Source organism: Pyxicephalus adspersus, chromosome 11 (assembly GCF_032062135.1).
Source record: "Pyxicephalus adspersus chromosome 11, UCB_Pads_2.0, whole genome shotgun sequence".
Taxonomy (NCBI): Eukaryota; Metazoa; Chordata; class Amphibia; order Anura; family Pyxicephalidae; genus Pyxicephalus; species Pyxicephalus adspersus.
In genome coordinates this window covers 19,775,787-19,791,925 of record NC_092868.1, presented here as the reverse complement: position 1 = coordinate 19,791,925, position 16,139 = coordinate 19,775,787, and the positions used below count along the sequence as shown (strand labels likewise).

Genomic DNA, 16,139 nt, shown 5'->3' with positions numbered 1-16,139 from the left:
ACTATGGAAAAAAAATCAGTATTTTAAAATTGGGACTTTAGTTTTGTCCCTATAGCAACCCTGACAAATTTGAAATTATTATAGATATCAATTTATTTGCGAGAAACTTGACATTGAAAACTATGTTTGATAAACCTCATGAGAACCAACCGATACAAATACTTGAGTTACTCGAGTTACAAGAGCTACAAGGCTGAGGAGTTTAGGGTCCTCAAAGATCTCTACTAACTTTTGTTTGAAAATGAAGGGAACATGAACGCTGAAATCCTTCCCCTACAACAGACTACTGATCTAGAACCTCAACTCAACTTGCTCTCAAGAAAACCAAAATCTACTTTTTACCCTCAATTATCCTCCAACCCACAGTCAAACATTTGTGAATCTGGTCACAGATGGCATTTCAAGAATTGACCTTGACCGATATTCTCAAAACTACCTTTGTATCTTAAAGATACAACTGAACTCCTGAACCCTACAAATGATATGCAGGTCCCCTCAAATACCATTTTAGTGGCCATTGACATCGAGGCCTTATACAGTAGCAACCCCCACGAGAAAGGCCTTGAAAAGAAAAATCGCCACAGTCTTGAAGAACCAAAACCAACTTCTCCCAAAATCAAAATCTTTTTTATTTAATCTATCCTTAAATACATCTTGATGAGGAATACCTACATTCAATACTACTGCATACTTACAGATCTAAGAAGTAGCAATGGGCACCAAATGTGTTCCATTATATTACAAATTGTATCTATGGGAATGGGGGAAAGGCTTGTATTTGGATGCGAGAATACAGAAATACAAAAAATATATTGTTTTATGGTGGCAAAACATCTACAATGTGTTACTACCCTGGACAGGTTCTCTTGATTTACTCCTGGAATTTGCTCTCAGTGCGTGACCAAATTAATACTATCTATAGAGATAAAACCAAATTTCTGCTGCCTAAATGTAGGCATTTTTACTATGAACATTCAAAAAAGTATGTAAAAGCCTTGGCCCGTGCCATAAATTCCAAAAAAGCCTCTATGTATATTTCAAGTATTAAAGACTCTTCAGGTACTGCTGTTCATTCTACCCAAAGCAATTGCCCAAATTTTTAATGAATACTACAGAAATTTATACAATTTGCGAAGTGGTTCTTCTGGGCAGACCCCCCCAGATAAAATTGCAGCTATTCGGGAATACCTCAGAGCCTCTGACTTTCCTACTTTATCTACGAAGACCATAGAAATGTTTGAAAAGTTGATCACCATTACTGAGCTGCAGACGGCTATAAAGCGTGCAGCCTCTGGTAAGGGACCAGGTTCAGATGGAGTTGCCTTAGTATATCACAAGAGATTTTTCCCTGTTTTGGGGCCCCACTTGGTAACAGTGATGAATGCTATTTCACAAGGATACGCATCGCCCACTGATATGCTGGTAGTGCACATATCTGTACGTTTGAATCCCGATAAAGACCCTCAATCTTGCTCCAGTTACCCCCCGATTTCTTTATTAAACTGCAATTTAAAATTATTCACCAGCATACTAGCTTGTCGGCTGACACCAATTCTAAGTAAATTTATCTCTGATCAGAGTGGTTTTCTGCCACTGAGAGAGGCTAGGGACAATACGACCTGTACCCTTAACATCATAGATTACGCTTGTAGTCGGCAATTGCAGTTTATGCTTCTTTCCACAGATGCAGAGAAAGCATTTGACAGGGTAGATTGGTCTTTTCTTCTCACCACATTTGAATTTTTTGGGCTGTCTCAGAGGTTTTTACAGTGCATTAGAGCCTTATACACCTCCTCCACAGCCAGAGTGTCCATAAACGGGGAACTCGCACAATGGTTCATTATCACAAATAGAACAAGAAAGGGGTCCCCTTGTCTCCGTTGTTATTTTAACTTTTGAGCCCTTTTTAAGACATTCCTCTTCTAATAGGAACATAAAAGGAGTCCAAGTCAGTCATTCTGAACACAAGGTGTCAGTGTATACAGACGATCTGCTAACTTATATCTCTTCACTAGTCACGACCCTTTCTAATCTGCTAGCAGAACTTCAAACATATGTAAATTTATCGAATTATCAAATTAATCTCCCAAAGTCAGAGGCTCTGAATGTTACCGTCCCGGGACAAACTCAATTGGCTCTAACACCGTCTTTCCCTTTTAGCTGGGTGTCCACTTCCACTTCTAGGTACACAGATACCTGCTGATTTGTAACGCATTGAGGAACTTTTGCCGCCATTTTGCCAACATTTTGCCGCCCCTCAACTGTATTAGGAAGGACCTCCAGAAATGACATCAAATGGCCTTTACATGGTTTGGGAGGTGTAATATAGTGAAGATGAAGTAGATGCCTATGAGTGTTATATATGATACAGGCACTCCTGGGACATGTTCCTTTGCATAATTTGAGTAAATTCAGGTCAGAGTTTATGAGGTTTATATGATCTTCGGGCTCTCCTCGGTTAGGAGTTAAAATTTTGAGACTTCCAAAAGCAAAGGGAGGTATGGTATTTCCAAACCCAATATTATATCAACAGGCCGTTCACTTGACTAGGTTGTTGGACTGGTGTACTAACAGTGGGTTTAAACTCTGGATAGGCTTGGAAGACGCACTATCACCGACCCCGACGCTTTGGCATGGGCCCCAAATACGGTCAAAGCTTCTATTATGCAACACCCTCTGATTGGGACGACTCTTAAAGTAGTCTCTCGTTTTTTTTCCTCCCAAAAGGTAGTTGATTATTCATCTCCATTGTCTCCCATACTGGGATGTCTGGAGTTTCCATCTGGGATCTCCAGTGCAATTTTTCGCCAGTGGGTAGCCAAGGGTGCTTACAGGGCAATTCATTTTCTACATTTTAGGTTATGGTATCCCTTGCCTGAGTTACAACATGCTAAGGAGTTTCCCTGTGTTTAGCCCTGAATGGTTCTTTGTCTTACTCGTACCAGGCACTGTTAGCTGTACATGCACCCGAAAATCCTGGCTTTGTGACCCCGTGGGAGACAAACTTAAAAGTGATATTTTCAGAAACTCAAAAGGATTTGTTACTCCACTTTAGTCACAAGGCTGCAGTTTGCAATAAATACCAGGAGACGAATTTCAAGATGGCCACTTGGTGGTATAGAACACCCTCTAAATTGGCTAAGATCTACCCCCATATTGACAATATCTGCTGGAGATGTGGATTGGCACCTGGTATGTTATTGCATATTTTTTGGGAGTGTCCTTCATTGTCTACTTACTGGTCTTCTGTGGCAGACCTTGTCCATAAGCTAGCACATATTAATATTAAAGATAAACCCACTTTGGCGTTACTCCATTTCTCTGATATGTCGAAAAAGGCATACAAATACTCTTTTTTTCGCCATCTCTTGAATGCCGCCAAGGCATACATTTCTGAAATGTGGAAGTGTTACAAACCGCCAACCCTTGGGCACTGGCTAAGAAGGGTGGCAGATGTTTACCGTATGGAAGACCTGATGACAGCTGGGATGAATTAGACTGATAAATTTATCCAGACCTGGTAAGACTAGGTACAGTTTAGTACATCTGCAGAGTATAATAGTATGATCTTCTTGTGTTTCAATATTTTTATTATTAGTTTTTATTAAACAGGATGATAACATTAATATTTTTAACATAGATAAATATACAATAACTACTAGTCTGGCCTAAACAGACAATAATTACATATAAAAAAAGAATAAAAAAAATACTAATAAATATAGTAAACACACCAAGTAAATTTCCCATAATACTCCCATGCTTAATCCAACACAATCTAAGAATATCAAACGCTTACGAATTTCTTTCCTTTCCAACACTTAGTATCCATTAAAAAAATAATTCATATGTGCACTTCTAAGATAATAAACTTTATCATATTTGTGACAGGTGAGGTCCATAGTACGAGAAAGTTAAGAGACTAAGTTTCCTTGAGCTCTTTCCAAATTCTAAAATCATGTTATTATACTAATTGACCATAATACTATAATACAGTGTCTTTAATATTATTAATATAAATATTAATCTAAGGGCCAGACAACAAAGACAACCACATACATGACACAAGAAGGTTTCTAAAAGGAGGAATAAAAAAGAAAAAAAAGAAGAAAAATAAAAAAAAAAACAGTTGTACCAAATGATTTCTATTTCAGATATTTGTGTTAGAAGATGAAAATTTCCTCCATGGTTAATCAATGTTTTTTATTTTTAACCAAGAATATGTCATTTTGTCATTGACCATAATCCGAATCACTTTGGTTTTAAATAATTATATCTGTATAATATGAGATTTCCAAGATTTAGCCAAGGTAATTCGGGCAGCCAATAACATTTAACTTTAATAGTTTCTTAAGAGACTTAAGGATTAACAAATCACATCTACTAAACAAAACCATCTCTACGTTGCCAGTTATCTTTCGTTCTAAGAACTTTGATATTAATCCAAAAATCCTATTCCAGTAGTCCTGAGCAACTGGACAGGACCACCACATATGTTCCACTGTACCACTAATATTACACCCCCAAAAACATAGTGGCGATGATGCAGGGTGAAATTTAGAAATTCTATCAGTAACGAAATGCCATAAAAGAATAACTTTTTGTAATTTGCCTCCACTAAGGCTGTATTTAAGGATACTTTAGACACAGAATAGGCAATATCATTCCACTCTGTTTTAGAAAGTGATATATTTAACTCCTTATTCCATTCGCATATATTTTAACTTATTTGAGGTCGACATCAGAGCAGAGTAGATTATTGATATTTAGCTCTTCATATCCTTTAATGATCCACATGATTTTTTTTTAAAACTCATTGGAAACAAGGGATATGAAGCAGAACAAATTTTAGCACATATAAAAGATCGAAGTTGCCTATATCAAAAGTATTCACCCGTTGAAAGATCTCTTTTAGTTATTCTCTTTTATCTCTTTTAGGAATTCTAGGCTTAACATGCCATCCTTATCCAAAATATCACCAATACATTCAAAACCTTTACTAATCCACCAACCAAAAGTTTTAGAATTTTCTCCAGGTGAGAAATCCTGATTGTTCCATAATGGGGCAAGGGGAGTATGTTTTGAATATAGTTTAGAATTTTTTTTTTCATCCAAAAATGATAGGGAATGATTTAAATCCAAGCAAGCTTTATAATGTCTATATTTTTTGGAGTCCAGATTAATGAGGCTAAACTTCCCCTCTTAACAGCTGTTTCTTCTATTTCTACCCACTGTGGTCTTGGCCCTTTCACCATCACACAAAAAATTTGTGATAACTGAGCTGCCAAATAATAATGTTTAAAAAAGGACACCCTTAACCCCCCCTGGGACTTGGGGGCCCACATAGTCTGTTTTTGGATCCTAAAATTCCTAAAAGAGATAATTCCTAAAAGAGATAAATTTGGGTAAATTTGATGTTTTGGAACATTTATATTGAGAGCTTGAGATTTAGAACAGTTGACATAAAGACCCATTATTACCGCAAACTTATGTAACAGTTTGAACAGGTTAGGTATGGTAACATACATATACATCAAAATATCGTTGGCAAACAAAGCACATTTATGTTCCCTTTTGCCACACCAAATCCCTTTAATATCTGGATGTTCCCTAATGGCTATCAAAGTAGGAGGTGGTGTGGGTCTCCTTCTCTCACCTAACTGTACATACAGAGTCCTTCCTACCCCACCCTCTCTCGTTTTAACCTCTTTTGAAGTCCACTCTGTCCGTCTCTTTAGCCCCTTACCCCTCATTGTTGCTGTTGTCTACCGTCACCTGGACCAGTATCACAATTTTTGGATAATTTTGCATCCTGACTCCCACACATTCTTTCCCATGACCTGCCCACCCTCATCCTTGTTGACTTTAACGTTGCAATGGATGAGCCCAACCTTCCTTCCTGAGCCAAACTGCTTTCCATTACTTCCTCATTTGGACTCACTCAGAACATCAATGGCCCCACACACATAGCTGGACACACTTTAGACCTGGTATTTTCAAAACTCTGCAACCTCACCCTCCTTGACAACTCACCATTTCCCCTTTTTGATCACAGCCTTATCACCTTCAACCTATTGAACTCTTGCCCTCCCTTGCCACATCATGCAGAGAGATATCCATAACCTTGACCACAACATTTTCTCAAACTGCCTTGCGTCCCTAACCCCCGCTCTCCCCAAAATCACCTCCCCAGATGAAGCTGCCGCCATGTTAAACCACTCTCTTTCCTTGGCTTTGGATAAATTAGCCCCTGCCACCTTCTGCTACCCCCGCCCTGCCAACCCCCGACCCTGGCACAACACTCACACCAAACAGCTACAGACTACAGCTAAAGACTGTTCTTGCAGCTGAGCGTAAGTGGGGAAAATCTGGCCTCAGCGCTGACTTCATGGACTACAAAGCCAAGCTACAAAGCTTTAACACAGAGATCACTGTCACCAAGCAAAATTATTTATCCACAGTCATTTCCTCTCAAGCTTCCAACCCACGCAACCTCTTCTCAACAATTGACTCCCTCCTAAACCCCACACCTGCTCCCCCCACAACATCCTTCTCTGCCCAAGACATTGCCACCTACTTTAGAGATAAAATAAATAAAAACAGATATGATGTCTCTGCTCACCGAGGCACTCCATCCATACCCACCCCTTCCACCTGTAAATCATCACTGGCCTCCCTCAGCCCTGTTACTGTGGATGAAGTCTCTTCTCTCATCATCTCTATCTACTACGTGTCCGCTTGACCCAATTCCCTCTAAACTCATTGGTAAAAAAGTACTCCCCCAGCTGCCCTCTCCGCTCCTCCAATGACCTACTAATGGCTTCCTCACTCATAACCTTATCGCACGCACGGATACAAGACTTCTCCAGAACTGCCCCAACTCTCTGGAGTGGCCTTCCCCATTCTATTCAGCTTGCTCCGACTTTCTGCTCATTTAAAAGAGCACTCAAAACCCATTTTTTCAAACTTGCCTACCCATCTCCTTCTGTAGTTTGAAACCATCACTTCTTCCCACCATTACATATCTCCCATGCTATTGTGTGTAAATTCCCCCACCTACTAGATTGTAAGCTTTTCGGGGCAGGATCCCTCTCCTTCTGTATCACTGTCTGTATTAGTCCGTCATTTGCAACCCCTATTTAATGTACAGCGCTACGTAACATGTTGGCGCTGTATAAATCCTGTTTATTAATAATAATAATAATAATAATAATAAGAAGAATAATATTGCTAAAGGCTCTGTCGCCAGTGCAAATAATAATGGTGAAAGAGGGCATCCTTGATGTGTACCCCTTTTAATAACGATGTTATCAGCAAGAAAGCCACCCAAAGATATATTTGCTGATTGTTATATAATGCCTTTAAAACATTAATAAAATGATTACCAAAACCCATTACAGATAAGATCTTAAACATATATTGCCATGAGACACTATCAAAAGCTTTCTGTAGATCTATAGCTAGTAACATAGCTTTATTCTTTTTCATCATTCCAATTAGTATGTAGTAGAGATATTGGCTCTGATTTATTAAAGCTCTCCAAGGCTGGAGAGGATACACTTTCGTTAGTGAAGCTGGGTAAACCAGCAAACCTGGAATGGATTTTCTTCAAAGTAATTTGCTATTTACCAGCAAATGTTTAGAATCTTTGACCAGATCAATTCCAGGTTTGCTGGATCACCCAGCTTCTTTGAATAAAATGTATCATCTACAGCCTTGGAGAGCTTTAATAAATCAGGCACATTAAATCTATAGTGCGTCTAGTTTGATCTGACGCCTGTCTAAGGTGTATAAACCCCACCTGATCAGGATGGATGTATTCACCTATGAAAGGGTTAAGTTTATTTACTAATAGGCTTATCCCCCCATGTATAAAACTTTTGGTTTGCCCATTTCAGTGATTTCTCAGCCTTTGTGGTGAACAACAGGTTCAAATCAGTTTACAATAAAACAATTTATGATCTATATCCAGGCTTTGGGTTACTTTTATGTTGTCATTGTATTAGGTGATATTCCCTCATTTTAGTTTCTAGCACTTTATCTTGGGATCTCTTATACTGGGTTCCCAGCCTAATAAATTCCCCTCTAACCAAGGCCTTATGGGCTACCCAATATTTCACTAGGGAGGTGTCTCCCAGGTAATTGAAGAAGAAATTGAACGCTCTATTTCATCTTTTATTGCTGGGTTTCAAAAGCAGACTCTGGTTTAATCTCCATCAGCCTCGGTTTTGTATAGTTCTAAGATCATTCGGCTTCAACAGAACCGGGTCGTGATCCCACCAAGGGACTGAGAATATTTTAGCTTTACAGGCCATAGGTATTAATTTGGATTGGAGAAAAATATGATCAATTCTAGAAAATTGATTATGGGCCACTAAAAAGTATGTATAGTCTCTTGCAATCGTGTTCAATTGCCGCCAAATATCTATGAGATCATATTTATGTGAGATCATATATATTTGATAATTTATGGCTCTTTTTAGGTGGGTTTCAATATTTAGGGATACTGATTTTATCCAATAGCTCATCCAGTGCTAAATTGGAATCACCCAATAATATCAAAGAGCCTTGCACAAAAAATTTTATGTAGTAACCGGATAAAGAAAGAAATCTGAACTTCCTTGGGGGCATATGTTACCACCGTTACCCGGGGTCCCGAATTACTTAAAGTGTTGAAAAGTTGAGATGCCCAGCAAAACACATTAATCCACCTTTTCTCTTGTCAGAATTCACATGATAATTTATAGGGAACCTTTTGTGGAAAAAGCGTGGTATAGAATTCACAGAGAAATGCGTTTCCTGTAATGCTAGTATATCTATCTAGCTATACCAGGGAAATGCTTTTGACCTTTCAATGGGGGAATTAAATCCTTGGAGTCATTATGAGTCAAGGTGGATTGTTGTAATTTTTGTGACTTTTCTAACAATCCTGCCATCTATAGGGAAGTTCGGGTACAACAGTTAGGAGCCTCCATTTAACTATACACTTATTTGGGGATAATAGATACAATAGGATAACAACAACAAGACTAAAGACAAAGACAAACAACCAAGAACAAAACGTTTTAAATACCATTTTCCTTTTTCAAAGTTTTCAGGGATCCTGGGCCACATATGACACTCAGCTCCCACATTGTAGCTGAGTTCACATAAACTGCCCCAAGAAACCCCCTGCCTTTAGAACATACCTTTGTTCCAAAATCCTATGGAGGAGTCAGTATGGGTTGCACTATGAACTCCACCCCACTAAATTCACTGCAGAAGAGGTCCTGTATTACTCCCTTAACTCTTCCCACCTACTTTGAATAGTGATTTGCTACCAGGTTAATAAGACATTTTAATCATTATAAGAACTAGCCCATCATGACCCATATGCTTAATTTCCTAAGCCCCTCCTATTAGATAACATCATTCTTTCAGGACATAAAAGTACCTATTGGTCTCCACCAGTGTAAATTACCATGCTAGTCTATTTTACCAAATCGTCAAAATTTTCAAAGCATAATAATCTTATGTTGTTAGTCTAATTTCCCCAAAGCTCTCTAATTGATCTATTACATTGTTTAGTAGGGGCACGCCTATTATTATATATTACCTTTAATCGACCATTTCAAGAGGAAGCCCACAAGATCATTAAACAGAGAGATACAAAAAGAAAAAAATTAGACCATAATATGACATTCCAGTTAAGATCAATATCCCATTAGGTGGATTTTAAAGCTTTTTTGGTGCTCTGATTTGCCCTTTTCCATAACAGATATAAAGAGATTTGGTCTGCGGTTGTTTCTTGATTTTGTGTAGACATTATAGGAGATAGCTCAAGTTCATGTAACAGCTGTTTGCCTTCAAGTGTAGAGAAAGAAAATCATATGCCTTGAAATTGAAAAATCAGCCCAAGTGGATAGACCCAGCGTTACTTTATCCTATGAGATAAAAAGATTTGAAGTATTGATTTTAAAGTCCTCTTATATTGAATAGTATATGTTGAGAGGTCAGAATAAATTGGAACTGGAGCACCCTCCATTATCACTGGATCTTCTCCCCTTAAAATTTTCATTAACCTTTTTTGAGTGGAATAATAATGGAATTTCACTATTATGTCTCTTGGAGGGCCTTGTGTTTTAATTGGTACAATGCTCTATGAGCTCTTTCAATTTCAAGATATATTTCTGGAATGTCAGGCAATTTTTTTTTGTGAACTTCTTAACCACAGTTTTCTGTGTTTTCTGTAAATGTAATCCTTGGATACGAAAGTTAGATTGTCTTGAACGATTTTCTAAATCGTCTATTTTATGTTGTAATTCCTCTATTTTATCTTCTAGTGCCGATATCTGTTTTACCTTTTGCGAAACTTTATTATTAGTGTTATCAATATTCTGTTCAATAGCTTCTAATCTGCTTCCAATCCCTTGGAGATCTTGTATTATCTCAGCTGAGGTTTTCACCAGTTCCTTTTGTATAATAGTTGTCAGGTGCTCTGTCCCTCTAAATTCACTTTCAGCTGACAAATTAAAACCAGCAGGCAGGGGGTTAATTCGAGATAAATATAATATGTCTTTTTTCTGAAAAGTTAGGTACATTATCAGGTAAAATCTCACTATTATCACAGTAGGGGAGAAAGCTGGGCTTTGTTGCAAGGAATGGCTCTGTGCGGTATTACCACCATGATGTGAACTAGAAATATCAAACCCTTCCAATGTTGCCCCCCGGGAGGTTGAAGGGGCAATCCCCTTCCATTCCCCTGCTTCAATGCTTTCTATCCTACCTGAGCCGCCGGACTGTTGACCAGATGGAATTACTTGCGGTGACCGCACTGCATGAGTCCCAGGACCGTGTACAACCATCTTCCCCTGCTCTGGGTGTATCTGTGGTCTAGAGGAGTGCTCCTTACTTTTCCCGGCATTTCTTCCTACCATTGTGCTGCTGTAATATCAGTCCCTCATGGCATCTCACTCTGCACATTTCCCGGAAGCAGCTCAGCTTGGATACACAACGGTGAGCGTAGAGCCTTTAGGGAGCCGGTTCGTCTAACAGCTCACTGCCATAGACACCGGTGCATGCGGCCTGGTGACTCTTCTAGAAAAGAGTGAGTTATTGTGTTTGATTCTGAAGTTCAAACTGACAGATTTACCCTAATTCATACCCTAATTTACCCTAATTCATAATTGGCGCACACGCCAGTCAGCAAGCTCTATTACCGCAAATCGGGCCCGAGTTCTAGTGAACTTACCTGCCGGTTTCCTGCAAAGATGAAAGATCTCGAATAGGCCAATTATGGCGATTAATTTTCAGCTGCGCAATTCAGGATTAAATGTTAACCTCAATTGTGAGGTGATAGCAATGGATTAGCACACACCTGCGCCCTGTTCTGTGTGCATCTCCAGTCGATTTTACAGGTCAGTTTGAATCTTTAATGCTTGATGTTTTTTTGTGTAAGTGCTACTTTTTTTATGTTACATTCTACTCAATCACAAACTTGCTTCATTTATAGTTACATTTGTTGCACTTGTTGTTTTGATACTTTTTCTTTTGGTTGCAACACTGCAAACAAATTTCTATCAAGCGGGATAGAAATTTCTAAGTGGCACTTTCAAATATGTCACCACACAATAGTATGAGTGTAAAAAAATATGTGAACAAACATTCGTGACCTGATTAAAATTTCATTCTAGTTTGACTTTAGAGAAATCAAATATTAAAGGATTATAGTCAAACATGGTGTAATACATGTATTAAGGAACATTTAGTGATTTCACTTGTGTGCATATGTCAAAATACATATGCATTTTCATTAGTACTATTTTAACTGGACCTGGTGTGTATGTGTGTGTGTGGGATGGTATGCATTGATGTGATTTTTTGTAATCCTCATTATTGTTAATTTCATCTGTTGCTGCAATGTTTTTGTGCCTGGTTTGTAATGCCAGTTTCTGTTGTTATGCAATTCTTCAGCAATGTGTTGTCATTTTTTCCACAAGTATTGAGTACAAATGTCTGCATGGTTTCCACACCAAACTCCTACTTGACCCCCCTCGTTGCCTTTGTCCCATTGTCTCATATTGGTATTTGAATATATTATGTACATAGTCCTTTTCTGAATAAATTGTCATGCTTTTTATTTCTTTTTTTTTTTAATAGTCTGACATTTTCACTCATGTTGATTTGCCCCCACACAACTCCTCTGTTCATTAGTGGTAGTGTTATAGGTTTGTTGTCATTGTGCAGTGCTGCCTGATCTTAGCCCTATTGCTGTTCAAACTGGTTGGCAATTAGTTGTCCAGCTGAGCTGCATACTCATTCTAACACACCTGATGGTAATGGAAGGAGGTCCAGGTTGCCAAGCACAACATCAAACCACATTGATTGCCAAGCTCACTAGCAGAGTCTCGTACTCTTAGAAATGAACAGATGTGTTGTTGCTTACCCTCCCAACCACTAACCCCGTACTTTTTCGTCCCAAAAAATTTTGCTACTTTCGATAACCCCGTACTTTTTCGCCTATATTAAAATCCCACTTACCTGGTCCCGCTGTGCTCATCCAGGGTCAGGTCTGTGTTCCAGTGTCGGGTCCGTGTTCCAGCATCGTCCTCCAGCGTCGGGTGTCCTCTCCTTAGAAGAAAAAGCTGGCCGGCTTCCTCTTCTAAGCCGGCCGGCTTAGAAGAGAAAGCCCGCTGGCTTTCTCTTCTAGGCCAGCTGGCTTCCTCTCCCTCCGTTCTGTCCAGCGCTCCTCCGGACACGTCTGTCCTCCTCTGTGTTCAGCCGACGAGTGCAGTGACGATCACCGGGGTTTCCCGGTGACGTCGCTGCATGCGTCGGTGCGGGAGGGAGGCGGGGCGGGAAATTCAAAATTTTGTATTGAGTTCCTTTGTATTGAACTCAATACAAAAAAGCTGTATTGAGTCCAATACAAAGAAATCGTTATATAATATATATATTATTGTATTATATATATATATATATATATATATATATATTATATAAGCTACTGTACATTACATTATACAATATTTTTTTTTTAAACTTTTTTTAGTTTTTTTTAAAGATTTTTTTTTAAAGGTTTTTTTATGTTTTTTAAAAAAAAAAATTTTATTAAATTTATAAAATTTTGGACATATTTCGGTAAATTATGCGGTAATTCGGTGAATTAGAGCCTACAATCCAAAATAAATTTCCATGCAAAAAATGTAACACTTTTTGCATGGAAGTTTGGAAAGAATTAGAATACCCGGCGTTCGCGTACGCGTCCCTCGGTGATTCCTGATGATGCGCGTGCATGCCCCTGTCGATGGGGGTCGTAGCGGAATATTCAAATAGTTTGTATTGGATTCAATACAAAGTCCTGTATCCAATCCAATACAAAATAATAGAAAATATATTTATGTGGTTTTGTCTATAGGTATGTGACTTTGGTATTCTTGTTTAAGCTGATTTTTGTGTATTTTAATTTTATTAAAAGTATTTTTTTTTTTTACATGATTGTGTGTTTCAAACATTTTTTATATTCATGATATCTACTAGAACCCTGTTCGGAGATATTTCTGTAAGTTACAGGTCTACAATTTAAAAAAAAAAAAATCATTAAAACCTGTAACGCTTTTGGTACAGAAATCCAGACCTCAGTGTAACGCTCAGGTGGTTAACCTAATGCTCATAAATACTGGAGTGTATGAATTATTTAGGTGTTTACACAAAACAAATATTACTACTATCTAAAACTTCCAGGGCCAAATCTACTTTGTGCCAAACATTTTCTTGCTTTTCCATCCTTTCAGGATGTTTCTGCAGGTTTGAATGGAATTTTAGATCGTGGCCCACTATATATTTTGACTTACTCACCTCAGCTTGGTAGTGGAAGCACATAAAGGTGGATTCCTTCTTTTAACCAGAAGCAGTTTCATCCATGAATGTTGCTTGTAGCCCATGATATCAGAAATCATAGGAACAAATAGGCAATCTTTTTAATGTGAAGCAAAATGGTCCAAAAAGCCCTCTTTGCCTATTCTTGTAATTTCTCTTTTCTATGTATATGTACACACATCTAAATGCAAACATACATGTTTTGCTTTATGTGCACTCATGTCTATACATACATGAGTGCATATGAAGCAAAACAAGCAATATACACAAAAAATAAAAACTTACCTGAATGAGGTAAGTGCGGTGCATTTTTCAACTGATAAAACAGTTCAGGTGCACATAGTGGGTCCGCCTTGGCGCACAACTATGAGCTACACACTCCTGAGGTTTGGTGCACAGCTATGCACATCAAACAACTCAGTTTTAACAAGACAATTGTGCTGTTTTTAGCCTTACAAATAATTCAGAGAAAGGAACAGCTTAAAAACAATCACATCACATAACAAACAACATTTTACAAACAACTTTTTTCAAAAGAAACATTTGCTAAAAGGTCACAATAAAATATAAAAACACAAAAAACAAAAACAAAACACACATCACTAATATCACACTAAATTACAAAAAAATTAAAAAGAACAAACAAAACACATGTAAACCCACACTTCCATGTAAAGCCAAAATAGTTCAAAAATGGCCCAACAAATATTGCATTCAAAACATACTTGCCAAGCCAGTATGCAATTTTTGTCTATCAAGGGTGGAAAACTGGATTAGAAAATATTTTTATGCAGGACAAACATTGAAAAGTGGTAATAAAGGCAGAATTTTGCAATCAAACAAAATGGCCACAAACACAATAACACAGCATTAACATTGACTTCAAAATTGCAAAATGGACATTAAAACATTCAAAGTAAAAAAAAAAAAAAAAGATATTGTGCTAGAGGGTAAGCAAAGTATCAAATGCAACAACATAGATAATTAGGATAACACACAAAACCTCCAAGGAAGAAAAAAAAAAGGAAAAAGCAAGTTAAACAACACCCTTATATATGCTCAAATTTAAGCGCACAGGTGATAGAAATTCACTTGCATTTACCACTTACGCAGTCTGTCAAAACTGGCTGTTTGTTTTTTTTTTTTTTTTGCAATTGGACATTTCATAATCATTGATTGATATGATCCTTTACATTTGTACACCAGTAAACAGATATTCTATTGATTAAAAAAATAAAATAAAGTTGGGGAGGATTTAATGTTAAAAGTATTTTCTATTTGTATGTATGTATATTTAGATACATATATAATTTATATTCTACAATAATTAGTAATAGTAATTACAATTGTATTTATGTGTGTGTGTATATATATATATATATCTATAGAAGCAAACAAGAACGTATGTGTGCTTGTGCCTTTTGTGGAAAAATCTAGTTTGATGGCAAAGCCGAGGTTTAGCTTGTGGAAAGTCGCAATATTTACCCCCAGGCGTTTCCTCCGATCAGGCATCATAAGCGTTTAGATAGGCGCCTATGTAGAAGAGCTGAACTCAGTTAACTCTTGCCTAACAGGAAAGAAATAAGTCATTTTAAAATATGCTTTTTTCTTAGCGTATATAGATGTTTTAAACATTTGAACAGCACAAACATTTTTTTTAGGGCTAAGGGTAATATGTGTGCCATTTGAAACAGTGACTTTTAATGCAAGATCGCCTGTGTCAAACTGCCGGGGATGCGCGGCTCCAGCAGCGAGATCATTTTGGTTACTAACTTCCACTCGAATTAACCAGCGCCTGAAATTTAGTTGATAAATTGATTGAAGGCTTCTGATTTTTCTTGGTGCATCAGCCTCATTAAGTTGGGACATTTACCCCCCCAGGACCTAGTTTTCATATTGGTTTTTCATACATTGTGTAACATGCCATTTAATTGTCATGTTAATCTTGAAATATCTCAATAAAAATTACTTAAAAAAAAACTGTACAGATGAGAAAGACTTCCTGATACAAGCTAAAGCTTTAAAACAGAGGTTACTGTATAGAGGGAACACCAAAAAGCTTCTAAAAAAGACCTACTAACGGGTTAAACCCCTTGAAAGAAAACAACTTTTATTCAAAACCCTTAAACAATCTAGGTAAGAAGTTACTAGAATCATCACCCAATATAAACATCATGACTTTCTTTGTCAAATCCGTTCCAAACATTGAAACATATTACTTCCCGATGCTGGTATCAAAAAATTTATAGGTATATCACCAAAAATAGTTTTTTGCACATTAT

General features: G+C 37.6%; 1 long non-coding RNA gene across 1 annotated transcript in view; it reads right to left on the bottom strand.

The window, feature by feature from the left end:
- LOC140340942 (uncharacterized) overlaps positions 1-15,524 on the bottom strand; it is a 45,848-nt gene extending 30,324 nt beyond the window's left edge. Inside the window, exon 1 of the long non-coding RNA XR_011922766.1 lies at positions 15,343-15,524. This is a non-coding gene — a long non-coding RNA (uncharacterized lncRNA). The remainder of the gene's footprint in view (positions 1-15,342) is intronic.
- Positions 15,525-16,139: the final 615 nt, after the last annotated feature.